The sequence below is a fragment of the Pinus tabuliformis genome, chromosome 9 (assembly GCF_031772625.1).
Source record: "Pinus tabuliformis cultivar Carrire ecotype Pingquan chromosome 9, CPIR1, whole genome shotgun sequence".
Lineage (NCBI taxonomy): Eukaryota > Viridiplantae > Streptophyta > Pinopsida > Pinales > Pinaceae > Pinus > Pinus tabuliformis.
The window spans coordinates 181,079,066-181,092,779 of record NC_142307.1 but is presented as its reverse complement, the minus strand read 5'-3'; positions in this window follow the sequence as shown (position 1 = coordinate 181,092,779).

Sequence of the window (13,714 nt, the reverse complement as noted above, 5' to 3'; positions counted from 1 at the left end):
TTGACTTTCTTCCTCATTGAGCACGGAGTGGATACCGAAGCCACAAAGAGTTTCCCCTTTAGCCCTTCAGCCTTTCAAAGTGTGCCTAGAAGCCTAGAAGCCCCTTTCGTCCCTCTAGAGAAAACTAAAAAGGAATGAATAGAAAATATGCATAAAACATGGTAGAATAGGAGATTTTCATGCTAATCGTTACTTCACATGAGTGATTGCAAAAGTAGGTATTCCAAAAACATCATGGAAAGCACACGATGAATATCAGACAAGGAGAACAAACAATGGAAGTTGAATGAAGAACAAAGAGCACACTTGAAACTTAATGATAAAAAATCCACAAAGACTCCATTACATGAGAGACTCGTTGGAGGGTGAGGACATCAACAATTGAAGCTACATAAATAAATAAAGACATAAGAGGCAGCCATGTCACCATTGGAGAAATTCCATGTCATCAGTCACTATTAGTCCTAGTCATCAAAGATAGTGACATGTCAAGTCTCATCGCATGATGATGTGGAAGTCATGACGTATTATTATAATCATTGAAAATGCAAATAAGTGTAATTCCAAGAGTCATATGTGTAATATTAAAAGTTACTTAGTTATATATGGAGAAAATGTCTTTAGAAGAAGTCTAAAAGTCATTTAAAAGTTCAAGAGTTGCATAGAAATAAAATGGTCATAATTAAAGTCCAAGAGTCATGAGGGTAATTCAAGAGTCATGGGGATATGAAAGGTCATCCCTGTTGAGATTGCAACAAGATGATGGAGCTTAGTGAAAAGAGTTGCCTTCACTAAGTGGGCCCGCAGGCAAATTATGGCACAAGTTCTATTTTTTGGATCACAGCAGGAGTGATCACATTAGGAGTGATCACAATAGGAGTGATTACAGTAGGAGTGATCAAAGTCTATTTTTAGATTGGCTGTCAAAAATAGGAAAGTCAAATATTATTGTCTCATAATAAGATTTAGACTATAAACTTTATCTTATTCTCTTGGAGCACTTCAGTTTGAGCTACAGATGTGGCACATGCAACTGTCAGAAGGAAGTACGCTTTATTTGTGGGTCAGTTGAGTTGTTGCATGAATGACTTCATTTAGAACTCAATCAGTTGAGTTTGGTGGAGTTGATTGTGGAGTTGATGGAGTTGTGTCAGGTTTGACTTGGTTAAACTAGTTGTAATTAGTCTAACTGAAAATAAACTAATGATGAGTTGTTAAACTAATTATTAACTCATAATGCAACTATATAATACATAAGTTAACTCAGTTGCATGTTAGTGCATGTACAGTTCAATAGGGAGAGGTGTTAGAGGATCAGATTGCTATCAGTTGTGACTATAGTTGTGCATGAGGATTTGCACAAGCAATGTATTGAGTATGCCAATGAGTATTGCATCGAATTTTCCCAGTAGGATAGCCTGTGCTCACGTGATTTCCAATGTGAGTGATTCTCAGCAGGTTTATGCAATAGAGGTAGGCAAAGTAGTGGAGAAGATTTGAACTTGTGACTTGTTTGAGTCTGAGCTGGTTTGTGTGTAAGAGGTGGAGATAGTGCTGGATACTTGTGATGAGTATTGACTATTGTAATGTTACATGTTCTCAATCATTAATATACAGATAGTGTGGGGTTTTCAGTTGTAAGCTTTCCCCGGGATACATACTATGTTAATGTGTGCATGCTATTGATGTTTTATTGTTATTGATGCTGCTAAATTGTTGATCAACGTAGAGGAGCTTATGTATTGTGTATGTATTCTGCAATAGTACATGATCAGGATAATCTCCATTGAATATGTTTTTATTATTCAAAATTTCTACATGGTATCAGAGCTGTTGATAATCAGATATACTATTCAGGAAGTGTTTACATCTTATTTCTTTAGGCAAAGTCTATAATCAGGCCAGTTAGCCTCTGGATTCATCCTTCCCTTGGAAGGTGAGATATCCGGTGAATGACCATACATTCAATCTTTGTATGAGAAATAGTTTGTTCTCACGAATCTTAGATCCGAGGTGGTTGAGTTTGGAGCTGGTGGAATTCGAATTTGCAGCAGTGTTTTCTTGGTGTCAACGAGGCTATGTCTTTCAACAGATTGCGATTGGAGTATGCTCTTGTGGGCAGCTCAAACTATATTGCATGGAATGACAAGATGGAGGCAGTATTGGATGATAACAGGCTGAAGTAGTTCATTGAGACGGATGTCCCAAAGCCTACTGATGCTACTCAAGCTTATGCTTGGCAAAATAAGACCTCAAAATGTTGAAGGATTCTATTGGAGGGCGTGAAGGATCAAATTGTGTACAGCCTGCATGGAAAGACTTCCCCGTATCTGATGTGGAAGGATTTAACAGATCTATTCCAAAGCAAGAGCGAACAGAGGAAGCTGGCGCTCAAAGATAAACTCAAAAACATCAAATGTGAGAAGGGTGATAGTATGCCCAAGTATCTCACGAAGTTCAATCAGTGTCGAGACGAGCTGGGAAGTGTGGGGGTTACTGTCGATGATGAGGACTTGGTGAGCTTGGCTCTCCTTTGTCTTTCGAAGAGTTGGCATTCCTATCAGGACTCTATCAATGGTCAGGAGAAATTGCCAGGATGGGAAAGGCTGTGGTCACATCTTGTGCAGGAGGAGATCAGGCAGAGTACCAGGGACGGATCTTCATCAAAGGGAGTTGCTGAAGAAAATTGTGCTTTGGCTGCCAAAGAAAAGAAGGGGAAGAGCAAGAAAGCTTCTCAGTCTGGTGTGAAAGGGAAGAAGTAGGACATGTCCAAGGTGAAGTGTTTTCACTGTCACCAGCACATAAACTATGCCACTAATTGTCTGCAGAAGAAGAAGAACAAGCAAGCTGTTGGATCTGCAGCAGGAGAGGCTCTAGCCTCACAGTTTGAGCTTGAGTTTTCATTGATCGCATGCTTGGTTTCAAGTGTGATGGGATCGATGTGGTTCTTGGACAGTGGTGCATCTTTTCACATGACGGGAGATCGAGATTTGTTTCCTGATCTAGAGGACAAAGATCTTGGAGTGCACATCGAGATGGGCGATGATGGTAGATACAGTGTGACTAGTATCGGTACCATTTCCTTTGAGAGGGAGTCTGGTAAACCCTTCGTATTGAAGGAAGTCATGCATGTTCCAGGATTGAAGAAGAATCTTATCTCTGTGGCGTTGTTAGAAGACAAGGGGTATGATGTTGTTTTCAGTGAGGGAAAGGCTTTCCTGCGCAGCAAGACAACTGGTGAAACCTGGAAGATAGGGGTTCGAGTGAGGAATATTTATCAATTGCATGTAGATGGATGTGTAGCAATGGCATGCAAGGTAGAAGGATTGGTGAGCTGGGATGATGGCGAGTTGTGGCACAGGAGATTGGGTCACCTTCACCATGGAGCCTTGAAGATACTGCAGCAGATCACTACAGGGCTTCCTAAAGGCACTCTTGCGCAGTCAGATCAATGCAAGGGGTGTACTTTGGGGAAGTTTGTGAAAGCCACCTTTCACGAGAAGGATAGTCACGCCATGACGATCCTTGAGAGAATTCACACAGACGTGTGTGGAACTTTCTCAGTTGCTCCGATAACAAAACACAGGTATTATGTGATTTTTGTTGATGATTTCTCTCGTAAGTGCTGGATATTCTTCATGCAGAAGAAGAGCGAGACATATTCAAAGTTCTGTGAATTCAAAGCATTGGTCGAGAAGGAGTCGGGGAAGAAGGTGAAGGCTCTTAGGAGTGATAATGGTGGTGAATACATCTCTAACAAGTTCAAGGATTTCTACAAGACAAAATGGATTAGAAGAGAGCTCATAGGTCCCCATAACCCACAGTAGAACGGGGTAGCTGAGCGGAAGAACAGAACGATCGTGGGTGCTACACGGGCGATGTTGCATGATCAGGGCCTACCCCTTCACTTGTGGGTGAAAGCATGCAATACAACAGTTTATGTGCAGAACTGTTGTCCTCATAGGATACTTGGCATGAGTACACCTAAGGAGGCTTATTCTGGTAAGAAGCCTGATCTTTCTCATTTGAGGATTTATTTTGCTAACATTTACATGCATGTGACGAAGGATGCCAGGAAGAAGTTGGAGCCAACCGCAGAGGTTGGGATATTTGTGGGGTACACTGATATGCCCCATAACTATCGTGTGTATTTGCCAGACATTGGTAAAACTGTTGTGCGATGGGATATTAAATTTCAGGAGGATAAAGCCATGAAGTGTTCGCTTGATAGGGAGCTACACTTGCATGCAGATGAGGAGCTATTAGTTCCTAAGGATGAGCTTCAGGATGTGGATCAGCCACAGGATGAGGTTCATGGAATGGAAGAGACCACTCATGCAGTGCCAACCATCAGAGGGCGAAAGCGCTTGACAAAAGCTGAGCGACTGGCTCAAGATGCAGAGAAAGTTGTAGGACCACCTACAGCCCAACGCAGGCAGAGACAGTCACCTGATCGGTACACTAGATACATGGCTCTTATGAGCAAGTGTGTTGTGACTGAGCCATCCTATTTCGAGGAAGCTGTGGAGGATCCCGCATGGGTAGACGCCATGGTGGAAGTGTATGATTCTATTGTCAGAAACAGTCCATGGGAGATTGTTCCTATACTGGAAGGGAAATCAATGGTGGGTTCGAGATGGATCTACAAAGTTAAGCAGGCAGCTGATGGGAGTGTGGAGAAGTACAAGGCAAGATTTGTTGCCCAAGTCTTTTCACAGATAAAGGCGATCAATTATGAGGAGACCTTTGCACCTGTCGCAAGGTATTCTTCCATACGGATGATTCTTGCTCTCTCAGCGTAGATGGGGTGGCACATTCATCAGATGGATGTGAAGACTACATTCCTCAACGGAGTCATTGAGGAGGAGGTGTACATTGAGCAGCCCGAAGGTTTTGAGATCTTCAGCAGCGAGTCGCATGTGTGCAGGCTCAAGAGAGCGTTGTATGGGTTGAAACAAGCACCACATGCTTGGTACACATGGATAGACACCCATTTCAGAGGACTTGGATTCTCCAAGAGTGAGGCGGATCCTAACCTATACCAGATTGTGGTGGAGGGTAAGTTGCTTATCATTGTATTGTATGTAGATGATTTGATTCTAACGGGTGATGAGCTATTGATACTTTCATGCATGGATGATCTTGCTAAGGAGTTTGAGATGAAGGACTTGGGCCTCCTTCACTATTTCCTAGGATTGGAAATATGGCAGCGCAATGGGGGATTGTTTGTTTCTCAGGGTAAGTATGCTCGGGAGATACTGGAGAAGTTCAACATGCATGGTTGCAAGCCTATTGATACTCCTCTTCCTGGAGGTTGGAGGAAGGAGGATGCCACTTCAAGAGAAGAAGTGGATGCCACTATTTATCAACAGTTGGTGGGGTCGCTTATGTATCTGGTCAATACACGACCCGATATAAGCTATGTAGTTAACTAGCTTTCACAAACTATGGTTAAGCCTACCAAGCTCTTCTAGAAGGCGAGCAAGCATGTATTGCGTTATTTGAGAGGCACATCGAGATATGGATTTTGGTACAGATAGGAGGATGAGGTGAAGCTATGTGGCTTCATGGATGCAGATTGGGCAGGGAGCCCAACAGACAGAAAGAGCACATCATGAGGGGTCTTCAGTATCGGGTCGACAGCAGTTTCTTGGTACAGCAACAAGCAGAGATCCGTGGCACTTAGTTCAGTAGAGGCCGAGTATATGGCAGCAAGTTTGGCTACATGCGAGGCTATATGGATGAGGAAGATCCTGGTCAGTTTGTTCGGTTCTCACTTGGATCCTACTGTGATTTACTGTGATAACCAGAGCTGCATTAAACTCTCGGCTAATCTTGTATTTCATGATAGATCTAAGCATATTGACATCAGGTACCATCATATCTGAGATTGTGTGTAGCGGAGGATCATGTTACTTTCATACATTCAAACGGAGGATCAGGATGCTGATATCTTGACGAAGGCGCTCACCAGGAGCAAATTCGAATACCACCAAGGTAGGATAGGGGTTGCTGATAATCCATATCTTGTCGAGAGGGAGTGTTGAGATTGCAACAAGATGATGGTGCTTAGTGAAAAGAGTCGCCTTCACTAAGTGGGCCCCTAGGCAAATTATGGCGCAAGTTCTATTTTTTGGATCACAACAAGAGTGGTCACAACAGGAGTGATCATAGCAGGAGTGATAAAAGTCTATTTTTAGATTGGCTGTCAAAAATAGGAAAGTCAAATATTATTGTCTCATAATAATATTTAGACTATAAACTTTATCTTATTCTCTTGGAGCACTTCAGTTTGAGCTACAGATGTGGCACATGCAGCTGTCAGAAGGAAGTACGCTTTCTTTGTGGGTCAGTTGAGTTGTTGCATGCATTACCTCAATTAGAACTCAATCAGTTGAGTTTGGTGGAGTTGATTGTGGAGATGATGGAGTTGTGCTCAGTTTGACTTGGTTAAACTAGTTGTAATTAGTCTAACTGCAAATATACTAATGATGAGTTGTTAAACTAATTATTAACTCATAATGCAACTATAGAATACATTAGTTAACTCAGTTGCATGTTAGTGCATGTACAGTTCAACAGGGACAGGTGTTAGAGGATCAGATTGTTATCAGTTGTGACTATAGTTGTGCATGAGGATTTGCACAAGCAATGTATTGAGTATGCCAATGAGTATTGCATCAAATTTGCCCAGTAGAATAGCCTGTGCTCATGTGATTTCTAGTGTGAGTGATTCTCAGTAGGTTTATGCAATAGAGGCAGGCAAAGCAGTGGAGAATATTTGAACTTGTCACTTGTTTGAGTCTGAGCTGGTTTGTGTGTAATAGGTGGAGATAGTGCTGGATACTTGTGATGAGTATTGACTATTGTAATGTTACATGTTATCAATCATTAATATATAGATAGTGTGGGGTTTTCAGCTGTAAGCTTTCCCCGGGATACATACTATGTTAATGTGTGCATGCTATTGATGTTTTATTGTTATTGATGCTGCTAAATTGTTGATCAACATAGAGGAGCTTATGTATTGTGTATGTATTCCGCAATAGTACATGATCAGGATAATCTCCATTGAATATGTGTTTATTATTCAAAATTTCTACAATCCCCCTCGTTATAAAAGCAACCTCATAACTCAAGAAAATGGCTTTTGGAGGCTCAATATTTAGAGATATAGTCTTGGATTCTCTACTTGGCATAAGAGAGAAAATTATTCTTTGGGGAAGCAACAAGTGACTTAATGTTCCATTGTTGGAACTAGTGTTAACCATTGTACTTGATCTACTTGGATATTTCACCTTATAATTGAAGCTCTATGAGCCAACACATTTTCATGCATGTATCGCAAATGTTTTAGGACTATTCTTGGGATGTTTATGTTATATGTTGTGTTCATATGTACTGCAAAAATTGAACTATTTTGGCGGATTCGATAGTCATCATGTTGAATGTGTGTTTTATTCGCTTTAATATCGTTATGTGAAATATTTCACTAACAAATCTTTTCATGATCTCATGTGCCTCTTCTAGGATAATGTTAGTTCTCTGTAATTCCTCCAGGCTGAAAAGAGAAACTCAGAGGTAACCACAAACCACTTGGAAGTTGGAATCTAGCCCTTCCAACTGCAGAGAGGGCTCTGTCTATCTGAAATGTTCAATCACTTGGATATTAGTTTAGGTATGGTGCTCAGTGGAGCATAAGTTTTAAAGGTTTGTTGGAAGGAAAGAAGATAGATCCATTTGGAAATACAGTCATAAAAGTTAATTCTTTTCTAGTGAAAGGATGGAGAGAAAGAGGGATATTCTACAGAGGCAAGGTAGGTATTATTTTTGGAGTTTTTCAGTCAAATTATTTGTAGGAGGTTGATTAAAATATAGGTGGAAAATGAAATACAAAGCATCAAACAACATGATAAATTCTAAATGCCATTCAAGTGGAAAACATAAATGTTTAGCAAACTGAAACATATCACTTTTTGAAGTGAATTCTGAGACAAATATTTTTTCAACTAAACGAGAAGATAAATTTAAAAGCATGATTGATAATAGAAGATAACTTACAAAACCAAGAAGCACATCTCCAAAGGAACTAACACACGAATCCCTATAAAATTTAGCCTCTGTTCTTTCATTCACTGGAAAATCAAGAAAATACAATACACACATTGTTCTTTCTTCTCAAACCTGACTAACCCTTTGAATCGTAAAAATTACAACATAAATAGACTAAAATAAATAAATTCCCACCTCTAGGAACTAAAGTCCTCAATAGGATTTCTGTTTCTAGCTAATGCAAAGAATATAGAACTGTTTTTTACAAAAATAGGAACTGTTTGACCAAATCTTTTTTAAGCATATTTACACTAAACACTAAGTCTAAATCGATATTATGAGTCCTTAGATGCCTCATAACATTTACCATGAGCATAAAAACAAATTACAAGAAGTTTCTACATGAAAGTCTCGATCAAAAGGATGATTGCGTGGAAACACAAAAACATAGCAGAAAAGTGTAGTGCTTGTATTTTTTGAATATATCCTAAAAGATAAGACAGATTGAGCTAATTTTTTGATAGAAAATTAATGTCATTATAAACCTTCTCCACACAATTTTTTGAGCCAAATTTGACTCACGGATATCGAGAAAAATCCAAAAATGGTAGTAGATGACTGTGGCTCATGTCTGGAAAACTGTGAAGTGTTTTGAACTGAAATTAAGTCATCTTATTCATATTACCTACTCACTAAAATGAAACATGGCCTTCTCATTCATGTAAAGTCAAAGTGACAATGTAACCATGAAATCAAATGGCCACTTTATTGAATGATCCTCACACTTTCCTTGAGAAGGCATAAAAAATAAGAGAATGGCAACTCAAATTGTAACTAAGACTGATATTCTTGGTGCAGGAAGGGTAAGTTCCTCAGACAGAACACCAAAGGACACCACTCACAACCAGATCACAGATCAATACACCACTATTTTTGACGTGGTTAAAACCCTCAAAGAGGGAAACAGTCCACAGCCTGAGCCAATGCGACCACTTCAGGCAATTTATGAATAAAAGAATGAAAATTTACATATGTTTCTCTCATGCACGGATTACCCTACAAATGACCCTCCATGCGCTTTAAATAGAAATCATGGACCAATCGGGTGTCAAGCCATGGATCAAGTGTCGGTAATACCGAGGAGAGAATGAACCGTCAGATCACTACATATCGTGACCGTCGGATTGTAAGTTACAAAATGTACAAGGTAAAGAAACACACTTTACCTAACTCTATACTAGACCAAGTTGTACTTAACTATTTCCTATGTGTCAGAATATCCTAACATCCCCCCTTAAGAACAACTTGGGATAGGATTGAAGGATTTACAAATATGACACAATAGGAGAAGGAAGGAGGCACTAGAGCCTATCCCCCCTTAGTGACAACTTCCTGAACTCCAACCATAAATCAAAGTTTAGTGTACTTCGCCTCTGTGAGAGCCTTTGTAAAGATGTCTGCAACTTGATCATCTGTTGAACAATATTGCACTTCAAGGACATGGTCATGAATGAGCTTTCTGATGAAGTGCATGTGCAGTTCAATGTGTTTGTTGCGCTGATGTTGGACTAGATCTTTGCATAGCTGAATGGCACTTTGATTATCACACCAAAGTGTAGTCGGATGCTGCTGCTCAAAGCCAAACTCTAACAGGATCTGACAAAGCCACAAGGCTTCCTTACTAGCTTCTACGACACCATGATACTCTGCTTCTGCTGATGAAAGAGAAATGGCACCTTGTTTCTTGCAAGCCCATGTAATAGGTCCTGAACCAAGAGTGAACACATAACCGGCAGTAGACTTCTGATCATCAGGGTCACCAGCCCAATCGGAATCATTGAAACCAACCAATAGAGGAGCTGCTTCGGCACTGTAATGAATCCCAAACTGAACTGTACCTCGAACATAACGAAGTATTCTTTTAGCTGCTTTCCAGTGACTTTCACGTGGGTTTTGCATAAACCGAGCAACAAGGACAACAACAAAGGAAAGGTCAGGACGAGTATGGGTTAGATACAAAAGTTTTCCTACAAGTTGATGGTATAAGGTAGTATCAACTTCAGGAGAAGTACAAGTGATTGAAAGTTTGACTCCAGAATGAAACGGAGAAGGGTCTGGCTTACAGTCTTCCATGTGAAAGTGGCGTAGAATATCACAGGCATACTTGGACTTAGAAAGGGAAATACCTTCCTTGGATTGCAAGACTTGAAGACCAAGAAAATAATGTAAGTGTCCTAAGTCTGTCATTTCAAACTTCCTTTTGAGGCTAGACTTCACATGGTTTATAAGGTTGGGATCACTACCAGTCAGGATAAGATCATCAACATAAATAACAAGAATGATAAGAGACTTGCCCACTTTCTTGGTGTAGACAGTATTGTCAGAATGACAAATAGAAAAGCCAGATTCTAAAAGAAAGCTATCCATTTTGGCATACCATAAAGGGATTTCTTAAGCTGACATACAAGGCTGGAGTCTGTTTTTATGAAGCCAATGGGTTGTTCCATGTAGATTTCTTCATGCAAGTCCCCATGCAAGAAGGCAGATTTAACATCCATCTGATGGACTTCCCATTTGAATGAGGCAGCAAGGGAAAGAACAAGGCGGATAGAGTTCATTTTGGCAACAGGGGAGAAGGTTTCAGTGTAGTCAATGCCTTCAACCTGTGAAAAACCTTTAGCAACAAGAGGAGCTTTATGTTTATCAACTTTCCCATCTGGTCCATACTTGGTTCTGTAAACCCATTTGCATCTAACAAGTTTTCGTCCCTTTGGTAGAGGAACAAGATCTCATGTATCATTTTCCAATAATGAATGATATTCTTCATTCATAGCTGCTTCCCAATCTGGATGGCCTGAAGCTTCTGCAAAGGTGTCAGGATCATAATTTACTGGAGCTTGAACTAGTAAAGAAGAGGCTCTCGCGAACTGAGAACGTGTACGTCGCTGATCTATAGGATCACCGACAAGATCACCTGCTGCATCTCGAGTAGCACGAACCCATTTTGGAAGCTTAGGAGCTGAAGGAGGATCCTGAGATGGTGGGGGGGGGATTGTCATCCTCACTTTCATCATATGAAGAAGAAATGTTTTCAAAAGTAGAAGAGATAGGGAGAGGTGGCAAATCCGCCGGACTAGGCTCGCAGGCCGATATATTTTCATCAAATTTTACATCTCTTCTAATGATAACATTTTTGGACTTAAATGGAATAAGTCTATAGCCTTTGACATCTTCAGAATATCCAAAAAAAGTACATTTTTCACTCTTAGGTTCTAAAGCTTTATGCTTTTCATCTGGAATATGGGCCCACGCTTCACTTCCAAAAACACGAAAGTGACTTACATCTGGTTTGATTGAGCTCCATGCTTCTTCTGGAGTGATATTCTTTAAAGCCTTAGTAGGAGTGCGATTTATTATGTAATTTGCATAGTTAATTGCTTCTGCCCAAAAACTAAGGCCAAGTCCTTTAGATTGTAGCATACAATTAGCCATTTCTTTTAAGGTGCGATTCTTCCTTTCAGCTACACCATTTTGTTATGGAGTATATGGAACAATATGTTGCATTTGAATTCCATTCTCAGTGCAAAAGTTGATGAATGTTTTTTTAACATATTCTCCGCCATTATCAGATCTTAGCTTAAGAATTTAATGTCCAGATTTTTTTTCAACAAAGGCCTTGAAGGCCAAAAATGTGTTAAATACTTCACTCTTGAGTTTTAAGAAGTATACCCAAGTGCATCTGGAGAAATCATCAATGAAAGTTAAGAAATACTTGCAGCCAGAGAATGAAACAACAGGAAGTGGACCACATAAATCACTATGCACAAGCTGTAAAGGGGCTGAGGCGTGCCAAGAGGCACATTTTTCAAAACTGTCCCGATGATGTTTTCCGAGTACACATCCGGAACAAACACCATCTCTGCAAGATACCATAGGAAGACCTGTCACCATATTTTCTTTACATAGATGCTGAAGGGAGCGATAGTTTAAGTGACCAAATCGCTCATGCCAAAGTTTGCTCACTTCATCGTTATGAGCAACAAATACTGAGGGAAGATTTGATGACCCAAAGTTGTGAAACTTATACAACCTTGTAGAATCATCAGCAATGCCAGTAGCCAAAATCTGTTTAGGATCTCTTAAGTCCTTGATTACAACATCATGAGGTGAAAATTCAACGATTTTACCTTCACCTGAATGAGTTATCTGATATACAGATAGAAGGTTGCAGGATAAGGTTGGAACACATAATACATCATTAAACTAACCATTGTCTAGATGAACAGTTCCAATCCCTACAACACTAAGAGATCTATCATCACCAACATATATATTTTTGGTGTTATAATCATTTAAAGAAGAAAACATGGCTTTGTTTTTGGCCATGTGATAAGAAGCTCCAGAATCAATGAGCCACTCATGAGAATGAGAAGAAGAAGATACATTTAATGCATAGCTAGACCGAGATGCTTGACAACCACATGCAGAAAGTGCCATTCCTGAAGATGAAGTTGAAGTTGAAGATTGCCCCAAATAGATGTTATGCTTCTTCATTGTTGCTTCCAAGGCTTCCATCTTCTTAAAGCATTTTGATTCTAAGTGGCCATCTCGATTACAAAAATTGCAATGTCTATCAGTCTTCTTCCCTTTGTTTTTATTTGTCTTATCATTTTGTTGAAATGATTTTTCATTTTGGGGCTGAAATTGCTTAGGACCCTTGGTTGGTTTAGGACCATTCTTTTTAGGATATGACTTCTTAGGATTCTTTGAATTTGGTTGCTGCTGGGCGGCTAACGCTTTCTTAGAAGAGTTTCCAAGATTAAGAAGACCAAGGTGTAAAAGTTTTTCTTGTTCTCTTATTAAAGAATCACAAAAAGAGTCAAAGGAAGGAGACTTATAGTCTGTTCCTTGAGAAATGAAGGCCTCTCTTGTAGAATGGAAGGTGGAAACAAACACAGAGTAGGCTGGTCCCAACTTAGTAAGAATGGAATAGATAAGGTTACTATCTTCTTTCTTAACTTTAACACCTTCCAAGAGATATCTAAGGGTCTTGAACTTGGACAAGAAATCTTCAATGCAAGAAAAATTATTAGGGTCCAATGTAAGCAACTCATTTTCAAGTTGATGGGCTCTAAGTTCATTTTTAATCCCAAAAACTTTATTGATTTGTTTCATTGCTTCATCAGGAGTATCAAGTTCTACAATATGGAATCTAAGATCTGGAGAAATAGACATCCCTATCAATCCACGTGCTTGATCTTGCCTATTTTCCCATTTCACAGCCTTATCTTCATCCTTTGGTTTCTTTTCTTGGCCTGAGGCTATTCTGTAGAGACCTTTACTTCTAAGTAAATCCTCAATGTAGGACAACCATTGGAAGTAGTTGGTGCTGTCAAGGGTAACTTGGTATTGAATTTCCATTTCAACAGAAGCTGAAGCTAAAGATGCTGAAAATAAGTGTTCCAATGGATAGATCTCAAAAAATTAGGCTGGTTTAAAAAAAACGGCTCTAAAAACGGCTTCCGGATGAAGAAGTTATGGGTTTTTGAAAAAAGTTGAAGTGTGGGAATGTGCGGAAATGAAAAAGTCTGCCCCCACAAAATGGAGACTTGAACCCAAGACCTCTACTCTCTTAAAATAGCTTTGAACCAATTGAGCTATA